This window comes from Salmo salar, chromosome ssa15 (genome assembly GCF_905237065.1).
Source record: "Salmo salar chromosome ssa15, Ssal_v3.1, whole genome shotgun sequence".
NCBI lineage: Eukaryota > Metazoa > Chordata > Actinopteri > Salmoniformes > Salmonidae > Salmo > Salmo salar.
The window spans coordinates 88,919,895-88,931,063 of record NC_059456.1 but is presented as its reverse complement, the minus strand read 5'-3'; positions in this window follow the sequence as shown (position 1 = coordinate 88,931,063).

Below are 11,169 nucleotides of genomic sequence, written 5' to 3'. Positions count from 1 at the left end.
ATTTTGGAATGAGATGTTTGACGAGCAGGTGTCTATATACTTTTGGTCATATAGTGTACCTCCTCCCTATAGGCTGACTCGTCATTGTTGGTTATCAGGCTTACAACCATGGTATTGTTAGCAAACTTGATGATGGATCTGGTGTCATGCAAAGCCACGCAGTCGTGGGTGAACAAGGAGTACAGCAGAGGACTGAGGACACACCTCTGGGCCCCTGTGTTAAGAGTCAGTGTGGAGGAGGTGTTGTCGCCAATCCTAGCAGCCTATGGTCTGTCCGTCAGGAGCAGTGTGTGTGTGTTTGTATGTGTGTGTGTGTAGGTGTACAGCATTGCAACCAGCTGAACCCCTGTAATGTGCCAGCTACAAATATTCCCCTGCCCCAGCACCAGCCCTGAGCACCAAGCACCACCAAACACATGCACACACGCATGGACACACACCAGTGCCAGCCTTGAGCCCTGAGCACCTCCAAACACACTGCTGATGTTGTGGGAAAGGCTCCAACCGACATGATGTCCAAAGACAAGCTAGAGACCATAGATCCCTGTAAGGTTTTTTACTTCTTACTTTTCTCAGTGTGTCAGCACTCCTGTCTGTGAGGTAGTAGACATTTTGTCACAGGATGTTGTGGTCATGGGAACTGTCAGGTAGAACAGATCTTTTTTTAGCTGTCTAAGTCTAAACCTTGCTTTTGGGAGATGTGGTGTACCACGGAACAAATGCAGCCTTTTATGTGGCTTCTGGTCAAATGAGTTCCAAATGTTGCAGAATATACAAACGTCTGAGCCATATGACATTGAATACAGATTTATTTCAGGGAATATTATTGTTATGCTTTTGGATATTTCTTTTCACAATTTATTTCTTCAGCATTTTCAGAGTTAAATCCCTAATTTACAGTACATTGATCAACCTGAGCACAGATTTATGTTCTGTAGTTGTGACCTTCATTTGCTGCTTTCTTTGGTATAGCTTAATAATTACAGAGGGGGAAAAAAATAAGACTTCAAACAAGCTGTCACGTCCTGACCATAGAAAGATGTTATTTTCTATGGTAGAGTAGGTCAGGGCGTGACAGGGGGTGTTTTGTGTTTTTCTATGTTGTGTATTTCTATGTTTGGGTTCTAGTTTTCTATTTCTATGTAGTTTTTTGGGGGGATGATCTCCAATTAGAGAAAGCTGGTCCTCGTTGTCTCTAATTGGAGATCATACTTAAGTAGTTTTTTTTTCCACCTGTGTTTGTGGGTAGTTGTCTTCTGTTTCGTTTTTTATACCTGATAGAACTGTGTGTGTTTGTTTTCGCTTTGTTATTTTTTCTTTAGTGTTCTGAGTTAAAATAAATATTCATCATGAGCAATCAACATGCTGCGCTTTGGTCCCCTCTCTATGACAGCCATTACACAAGCTGAGTTCATGTGTAATTTTTGTGAGAGAATATGAATCCTGGGAGGCATTAAAATACCATGTAACGTTATATTTCTATTGGCTAAAGTTCAACCACCACATACAGTGCTCTCCGTAATTATTGGGACAGTCACAAATTTGTTTTTGTTTTGGCTCTGTACTCCAGCACTTTGGATTTGAAATGATACAATGACTATGAGGTTAATCCATATCGGGTTAACCGTTTATAAATTACAGTATTTTTTTGTACATTGCCCCCATATTAGGGGACCAAAAGTATTGGGCCAAATTCACTTATATGTGTATTAAAGTAATCAAAAGTGTTGGTCCCATATTCCTAGCACACAATGATTACATCAAGCTTGTGACTCTACAAACTTGTTGGATGTGGTTGTGTTTCAGATAATTTTGTGCTCAATAGAAATGAATGCTAAATAAGAATAAAATGTGTTTCTAAACACTTCTACATTAATGTAGATGCTACCATGATTCCAGATAGTTCTGAATGAATCATGAATAATGATGAGTGAGAAAGTTACAGACCACACCCCCAAAACTTAGGGGTGTGCTGATCTTGTCATACTCGTATTGGTAATCATATTCGTTTTATCACACTTAATACTCCTATAATCTCCCACAGTGGACCCATCATAATACCCCAAAGAACTAGCCAGTCAAACACAAAAATGTTTCTAATTGTCTTTCCACCTTTAATTTTTCACATAGTGAATTTTACAAACACCTCAAATGAAGTATTACATTTTACATTTTTACATTTTATGTATTTGGTGTTGGCTTACCTTGGCGTGACGTTTTGATAACCACCCTTGGACAAGGTGAGTTTTAACCTCTTGACGGTCGCCTAGGATAGGGGGCGCTACAATTAATACTTGTGGATAGAAAACACCCTAAAGTTTCTAAAACTGAATGGTGTCTGTGAGTATAACAGAACTCATATGGCAGTCAAAACCCTGAGACCGATCGTAACAGGATGTGGAATTCTGAATTGCGGACTCAACTTCATCACTTTGCCTATAAATCACACCGTGAGCAATGATTCATTGAGCACTTCCTATTGCTTCCACTAGATGTCCCCAGTCTTTACAAAGTGGTTTGAGTCTCCTACTGTGAAAACTGACAGAATGAGAGGCTGTGGAAAGTGGTCACATGAGGAGGGCCATCACCATTATGACGCCGGCGCCCCTGGCTACCCTCCCCTTTCGAAACGTTTAGAAAGACAATGCAATCTCCCCCCTTGAATCTTATTGGAGCTCTGGTTGAAAAAGGCCCTAAAGATTTATGTTATACAACGTTTGACATGTTTGAACGAACCTAAAAAAAAAAAAAAAATGCATTTTATTGAAAGAGGAGTCCCGCGTCCGACGGAGCTTTTGGAGCAGCCTTCAGAACGCGCTAACAAGAACAAGCTATTGGGACGTAAAGGATTAACTTTTTCGAACGAAAATACATTTGTTGTGGACCTGGGAATTCCTGGAAGTGCTTTCTGATGAAGATAATCAAAGGTAAGGGATTATTGACAATAGTATACAAGAGTAGATTTGATATGCGATTGTTCCAAGATGGCGCTGACCTGTAACGGTAGCCTATTTTTCTGAGTATCGCGTCCCCTTTTATCGCAAAGTGTGATTACCCAGTAAAGTTATTTTTAAATCTGGCATTGCAGGTGCTTTCAAGAGATGCTAATCTATAAATCTTAGAATGACAATATTACATTTTAAAAATGTTTTCGAATAGTAATTTAGTAAATTGTAGCACTGTTTCACCGGATGCATTTGAGGGAAAATAGTTAGTCAACGTCACGCGCCGATGTAAAATGCTGTTTTTATATATAAATATGAACTTTATCGAACAAAAGAATGCATGTATTGTGTAACATGATGTCCTAGGAGTGTCATCTGATGAAGATTGTCAAAGGTTAGTGCTGCATTTAGCTGTTTTTTGGTTATTTGTGATGCATGTGGTTGGTCGGAAAATGGCTATGTGGCTACTTTTACGATATACTCCTCTAACATAATCTAATGTTTTGCTTTTGCTGTAAAGCCTTTTTGAAATCAGACAACGTGGTTCGATTCAGGAGAGGTGTATCTATAAAACGATATAACATAGTCCTATATTTGAAAAAAAAACATATTACATTTTGTTATGCTAATGGCGATACGATTTTTCGCTGGATGTCCATCCCGCATACGGGACGGAGCCCGACCAGGGGTTAAAAATATATTTGCCTCAATTTACTTTCAAAAATGTGAAATTGTAATTAGCAAAATAGAAGACCTCAGCGAGCCTACAAATTTATGCAGGAAGCTCCTGCACGTAATCTGTAGCCGACACCGTCAGCTACCGTTCACTAGCGCAATCAGAGATCAGTGCCCAACCCTTGACCGCACTTTGCACGTCATTTCCGGTCACAACTTGTAGACTTGTTTACGTGCTGATGTGCGTTTTGTTGCTAACCTTACTTTGCTACCTGCCAACTTTACGGTTTTTACTTTTTATATTTTATATTTTTTGTTTTCCATCGCCCAACTTTTTTTCATTACACTTTTTCACTCCGGACGCTTTATCTGGACGTGGTTCGTCAGGACCTCCACCAGCTGAAGCTAAGTAGTAACATTAACATGATGCCTTCTAATTGCGGTCACTGAACTCATAATATACAGGAGAATGATCGACTAACGGCGAGGATAGCTGTACTGCAAGCCCAGCTTCAGACGCAATCGTTAGGCAAGGGTAATTTAAGTGTAGGAAAGGATGAAACAGCGTCTGTGCCACCAGTAAGTACAGATAGTAGTATAAATCCCCTGGCACAGTCCCCGCAGTGGGACAATTTTCTCATGGCTTCTGGAAGAAAATGCTGTAGGAACGCTCAACCGGTGTCGCTCATTCAGCCGACAAACTTTCAACCGGTTCTCCCCATTAAGCAGCGAGTCGGAGTCAGAGGCTGAGCCTTCTCTAGTCTCTACTCCTCCCATTACGGGGTCTGAGACGCCAAAGCCTCCCACCATTAGCTCTGACAAATTGAAAACCCTAGTCATTGTGACTCCATTACTCGCAGTATTAGACTTAAAACAAATCATCCAGCGATCATACACTGTTTATCAGGGGGCAGGGCTACCGACGTTAAGGCTAATCGGAAGATGGTGCTGGCTAAAGCTAAAACTGCCGAGTGTAGAGAGTATAGGGATATTGTTATCCACGTTGGCACCAATGATGTTAGGATGAAATAGTCAGAGGTCAACAAGCGCAACATACATTCAGCGTGTAAATCAGCTACAAAGATGTGTCGGCATCGATTAATTGTCTCTGGCCCCCTCCCAGTTAGGGGGAGTGATGAGCTCTACAGCAGAGTCTCACAACTCAATCGCTGTGTCAGTTGGTGGGTGTAGCTGGTGCATGAAGTCAGGCGCCGGAGAGCAGAGATGAGTGAACAACGCACTTTACTAGAGAAAATAGCACAAAGTAACAAAACCAATGTGCGAACAATAATGGTTGCCATACAACACGGGTGAACACAGCATCCGGAACAAACCAGCCGGAAACGTACCGACCCTAACAATAAACAAACACACACAAAGACATGGGGGAAACAGAGGGTTATATACATGACCAGTAATTGGGAAATGAAAACCAGGTGTGTGGGAAACATAGACAAAACCAATGGAAAATGAAAAGTGGATCGGCGATGGCTAGAAGACCGGCGACGTTGACCGCCGAGCGCCGCCCAAACAAGGCGGATGTCATGACACGCTGGTTGAAAACTGTTTTCTGCCCCTCCCAAAAGATAGAATTTATAGATAATTGGTCCTCTTTCTGGGACTCACCCACAAACAGAACCAAGCCTGGCCTGTTGAGGAGTGACGGACTCCATCCTAGCTGGAGGGGTGCTCTCATCTTATCTACGAACATAGACAGGGCTCTAACTCCCCTAACTCAACAATGAGATAGGGTGCAGACCAGGCAGCAGGCTGTTAGCCAGCTAGTTAGCCAGCTAGTGCCAGCTTAGTGGAGTCTGCCACTAACACAGTCAGTGTAGTCAGCTCAGCTATCCCCATTGAGACCGTGTCTGTGCCTCGACCTAGGTTGGGCGAAACTTAACATGGCGGTGTTCGCCTTAGCAATGTCACTGGAATAAAGACCTCCTCCATTCCTGCCATTATTGAAAGAGATTGTGATACCTCACATCTCAAAATAGGGCTACTTAATGTTAGATCCCTCACTTCCAAGGCAGTTATAGTCAATGAACTAATCACTGATCATAATCTTGATGTGATTGGCCTGACTGAAATATGGTTTAAGCCTGATGAATTTACTGTGTTAAATGAGGCCTCACCTCGTGGTTACACTAGTGACCATATCCCTGTGCATCCAGCATAGGTGGAGGTGTTGCTAACATTTATTATAGCAAATTTGAATAAATAAATAAATAAATAAAACATTTTCGTCTTTTGAGCTTCTAGTCATGAAATCTATGCAGCCTACTCAATCACTTTTTATAGCTTCTGTTTACAGGCCTCCTGGGCCATATACAGTGTTCCTCACTGAGTTCCCTGAATTCCTATCGGACCTTGTAGTCATGGTAGATAATATTGAAATTTTTTGTGACTTTAATATTCACATGGAAAAGTCCACAGACCCACTCCAAAAGGCTTTCGGAGTCATCATTGACTCAGTGGGTTTTGTCCAACATGTGTACGGAAACCTACTCACTGCCACAGTCATACTCTGGACGTAGTTTTGTCCCGTGGAATAAATGTTGTGGATCTTTTTCCTCATAATCCTGGACTTTCAGACCACCATTTTATGACGTTTTCAATCGCAACAAATAATCTGCTCAGACCCCAACCAAGGATCATCAAAAGTTGTGCTATAAATTCTCAGACAACCCAAAGATTCCTAGATGCCCTTCCAGACTCCCTCCGCCTACCCAAGGACGTCAGAGTACAAAAATCAGTTAACCACCTAACTGAGGAACTCAATTTAACCTTGCGCAATACCCTAGACGCAGTCGCACCCATAAAAACAAAAAACATTTGTCATAAGAAACTAGCTCCCTGGTACACAGAAAATACCCTTGCTCTGAAGCAAGCTTCCAGAAAATTGGAACGGAAATGGTGCTACACCAAACTGGAAGTCTTCCGACTAGCTTGAAAAGTACCTTGCAGTATCGAAGAGCCCTCACTGCTGCTCGATCATCCTGTTTTTCCAACTTAATTGAGGAAATAAGAACAATTCAACATTTATTTTTAATACTGTCGCAAAGCTAACTAAAAAGCAGCATTCCCTAAGAGAGGATGGCTTTCACTTCAGCAGTGATAAATTCATGAACTTCTTTGACGAAAAGATCATGATCATTAGAAAGCAAATTCTCCTCTTTAAATCTGCGTATTCCTCCAAAGCTCAGTTGTCCTGAGTCTACACAACTCTGCCAGGACCTAGGATCAAGGGAGACTATGTCTCTTGACACATTGATGAAAATAATCATGGCCTCTAAACCTTCAAGCTGCATTCTGGACCCTATTCCAACTAAACTACAGAAAGAGTTGCTTCCTGTGCTTGGCCCTCCTATGTTGAACATAATAAATGGCTCTCTATACACCGGATGTGTACCAAACTCACTAAAAGTGGCAGTAATAAAGCCTCTCTTGAAAAAGCCAAACCTTGACCCAGAAAATATAAAAAACTATCGGCCTATATCGAATCTCCCATTCCTCTCCAAAATTTAAGAAAAAGCTGTTTTTGCCAGCAACTCACTGTCTTCCTGAAGACAAACAATATATAAACGAAATGCTTCTGTCTGGTTTTAGACCCCATCATAGCACTGACACTGCACTCATGAAGGTGGTCAATGCCCTTTTAATGGCGTCAGACCAAGGCTCTGCGTCTGTCCTCGTGCTCCTAGATCTTAGTGCTGCTTTTGATACCATCGATCACCACATTCTTTTGAAGAGTTTGGAAACCCAAATTGGTCTACATGGACAAGTTCTGGCCTGGTTTAGATCTTATCTGTCGGAAAGATATCAGTTTGTCTCTGTGGAGGGTTTGTCCTCTGACAAATCAACAGTAAATGTCGGTGTTCCTCAAGGCTCTGTTTTCACTATATATTTTACCTCTTGGTGACGTCATTTGGAAACATAATGTTAACTTTCACTGCTATACGGATGACTCACAGCTGTACATTTCGATAAAACACGGTGAAGCCCCAAAAGTGCCCTCCCTGGAAGCCTGTGTTTCAGACATAAGGAAGTAGATGGCTGCAAATGTTCTACTTTTAAACTCGGACAAAACAGAGAAGCTTGTTCTAGGTCCCAAGAAACAAAGAGATCTGCCGTTGAATCTGACAATTCATCTTGATGGTTGTACAGTTGTCTCAATAAAACTGGACCTTGGCATTACTCTGGACCCTGATCTCTCTTTTGACGAACATATCAAGACTGCTTCAAGGACAGCTTTTTTCCATCTTCGTAACAAAAAAATCGGAAACTTTCTGTACAAAAATGATACAGAAAAATTAATCCATGCTTTTGTCACTTCTAGGTTAGATTACTGCAATGCTCTACTTTCCGGCTACCTGGATAAAGCACCAAATACATTTCAGTTGTAAGGCAGGTCCTCACCAGACATCACTGGCAACAACGTCGCCTATGTGAACAAACCCACCATTGCTGGACCAGGGGTGATGGTCGGATTCGCGTTTATTGTCGAAGGAATGAGCGTTACACCAAGGCCTGTACTCTGGAGTGGGATCGATTTGGAGGTGGAGGGTCCGTCATGGTCTGGGGCAGTGTGTCACAGCATCATTGGACTGAGCTTGTTGTCATTGCAGGCAATCTCAACGCTGTGCATTACAGGGAAGACATCCTCCTTCCTCATGTGGTACCCTTCCTGCAGGCTCATCCTGACATGACCCTCCAGCATGACAATGCCACCAGCCATACTGCTTGTTCTGTGCGTGATTTCCTGCAAGACAGGAATGTCAGTGTTCTGCCATGGCCAGCGAAGAGCCAGGATCTCAATCCCATTGAGCACGTCTGGGACCTGTTGGATCGGAGGGTGAGGGCTAGGGCCATTCCCCTCAGAAAAGCCTGGGAACTTGCAGGTGCCTTGGTGAAAGACTGGGGTAACATCTCACAGCAAGAACTGGCAAATCTGGCAAAGTCCATGAGGAGGAAATGCACTGCAGTACTTAATGCAGCTGGTGGCCACACCAGATACTGACTGTTAATTTTTGATTTTGACCCGCCCCCCTTTGTTCAGGGACACATTATTCCATTTCTGTTAGTCACATGTCCGTGGAACTTGCTATGTTCATACAAATATTTACTCATGTTAAGTTTGCTGAAAATAAACTGTGAGAGGACATTTCTGTTTTTGCTGAGTTTATGAAGCATCAGCAGATGTCACAAAGTGCTATACAGAAACCCAATCTAAAACCCCAAACTGCAAGCAATGCAGACGTAGAAGCACTGTAGCTAGGAAAAACCCTAGAAAGGCAGGAACCTACAAAGAAACCTAGAGAGGAACCAGGCTATTTTTTACATTTACATTTACGTCATTTAGCAGACGCTCTTATCCAGAGCGACTTACAACAACGCAGAAGAGGCCGACGGAGCGGTCTTCTGGTCAGGCTTCGTAAAGGGGCACATCGTTCACTTCTCCCGAGTATACTACTCATCAAATGTCCAGTCTCTTGACAACAAGGTAGACGAAATTCAAGCAAGGGCTGCCTTCCAGAGAGACATCAGAGATTGTAACATCCTCTGTTTCATGGAAACATGGCTCTCTCGGGATATGTTGTTGGAATCGGTCCAGCCACTGGGCTTCTCCATGCATCGTGCCGACAGAGATAAACACTTCTCTGGGAAGAGGAAAGGTGGGGTTGTATGCATTATGATTAACAACTCATGATGTGATCATAACAACACACAGGAACTCAATTCCTCAAGTTCTGCTCACCCGACCTAGAATTCCTTACAATCAAATGCAGGCCATTCTACCTACCAAGAGAATTATCATCAGTTATAGTCACAGCTGTGTACAGCCCCCTCAAGCAAACACCAAGACGGCTCTCAAGGAACTTCACTGGACTCTATGTAAACTGGAAACTATATACCAGGATGCTGCATTTATTGTAGCTGGGGATTTTAACAAAGCAAATTTGTTAAACCACAATGCCATCTTGCTCGTCCTGGCTTATAGGCAGAAACTAAAACAGGATGTACAAGTGACGAGAACCATTCAACGCTGGTCTGACCAGTAGGAAGCCACGCTCCAAGATTGTTTTGATCACGCGGACTGGAATATGTTCCGGTCAGCCTCGGAGAATGACATTGATCTGTACGCTGACTTGGTGAGTGCGTTTATAAATAAGTGCATTGGAGATGTCGTACCCTATTAAAACCTACCCTAACCAGAAACCGTGGATGGATGGCAGCATTCGCGAAAAACTGAAAGCGCCATTCACCGCATTTAACCATGGAAAGAGGTCTGGTGATATGGCTGAATATAAACAGTCTAGTTATTCCCTCCGCAAGGCAATCAAACAAGCGAAATGCCAGTACAGGGACAAGGTAGAGTCGCAATTCAACAACTCAGACACGAGACGTATGTGGCAGGGTCTACAGGAAATCACGGATTACAAAAACAAAAACAGCCATGTCACGGATACCGAAGTCATGCTTCCAGACAAACTAAACACCTTCTTTGCCCGCTTTGAGGATAATACGGTGCCACTGTATTATCCTCAAAGCAGCTCGCTAACAAAGACTGCGCCCCCCCCCCCCTCTCTCCTTCCCAGTGGCTAACGTGAGTAAAACATTTAACCCTCACAAGGCTGCTGGCCCAGACGCCATCCCTAGCCGCGTCCTCAGAGTATGTGCAGACCAGCTGGCTGGTGTGTTTACGGACATATTTAATAGCTCCCTATGCCAGTCTGTTGTCCCCATATGCTTCAAGATGGCTACCATTGTTCTTGTACCTAAGAAGGCAAAGATAACTGAACTAAATGACTACCGCCCCGTAGCACTCACTTCTGTCATCATGAAGTGCTTTGAGAGACTAGTCAAGGAACATATCACCGCCACCTTACTGGCCACACTAGACCCACTTCAGTTTGCATACCGCCCCAACAGGTCCAAAGATGACGCAACCGCCATCACACTGCACACTGCCCTTTCCCATCTTGACAAAAATAATACCTATGTAAGAATGCTGTTCATTGACTACAGCTCAGCATTCAACACCATAGTACCATCCAAGCTCATCATTAAGCTGGAGGCCCTGGGTCTCAACCCCTCCCTGTGCAACTGGGTCCTGGACTTTCTGTCGGGCCGCCCCCCCAGGTGGTGAAGGTAGGAAACAACATCTCCACTTCGCTGACCCTCAACACTGGGGCTCCACAAGGGTGTGTGCTCAGCCCTCTCCTGTACTCCCTGTTCACCCACGACTGCGTGGCCATGCAAGCCTCCAACTCAATCATCAAGTTTGCAGACAACACAACAGTAGTGGGCTTGATCACCAACAACAACGGGACAGCTTACAGGGAGGAGGTGAGGGCACTCGGAGGGTGGTGTCAGGAAAACAACCTCTCACTCACCGTCAACAAAACAAAGGAGATGATCGTGGACTTCAGGAAACAGCAGAGGGGGCACCCCTCTATCCACATTGAAGGGACAGCAGTGGAGAAGGTGGAAAGTTTTAAGTTCCTGGGCGTACCCATCACAGACAAACTGCAATGGTCCACCCACA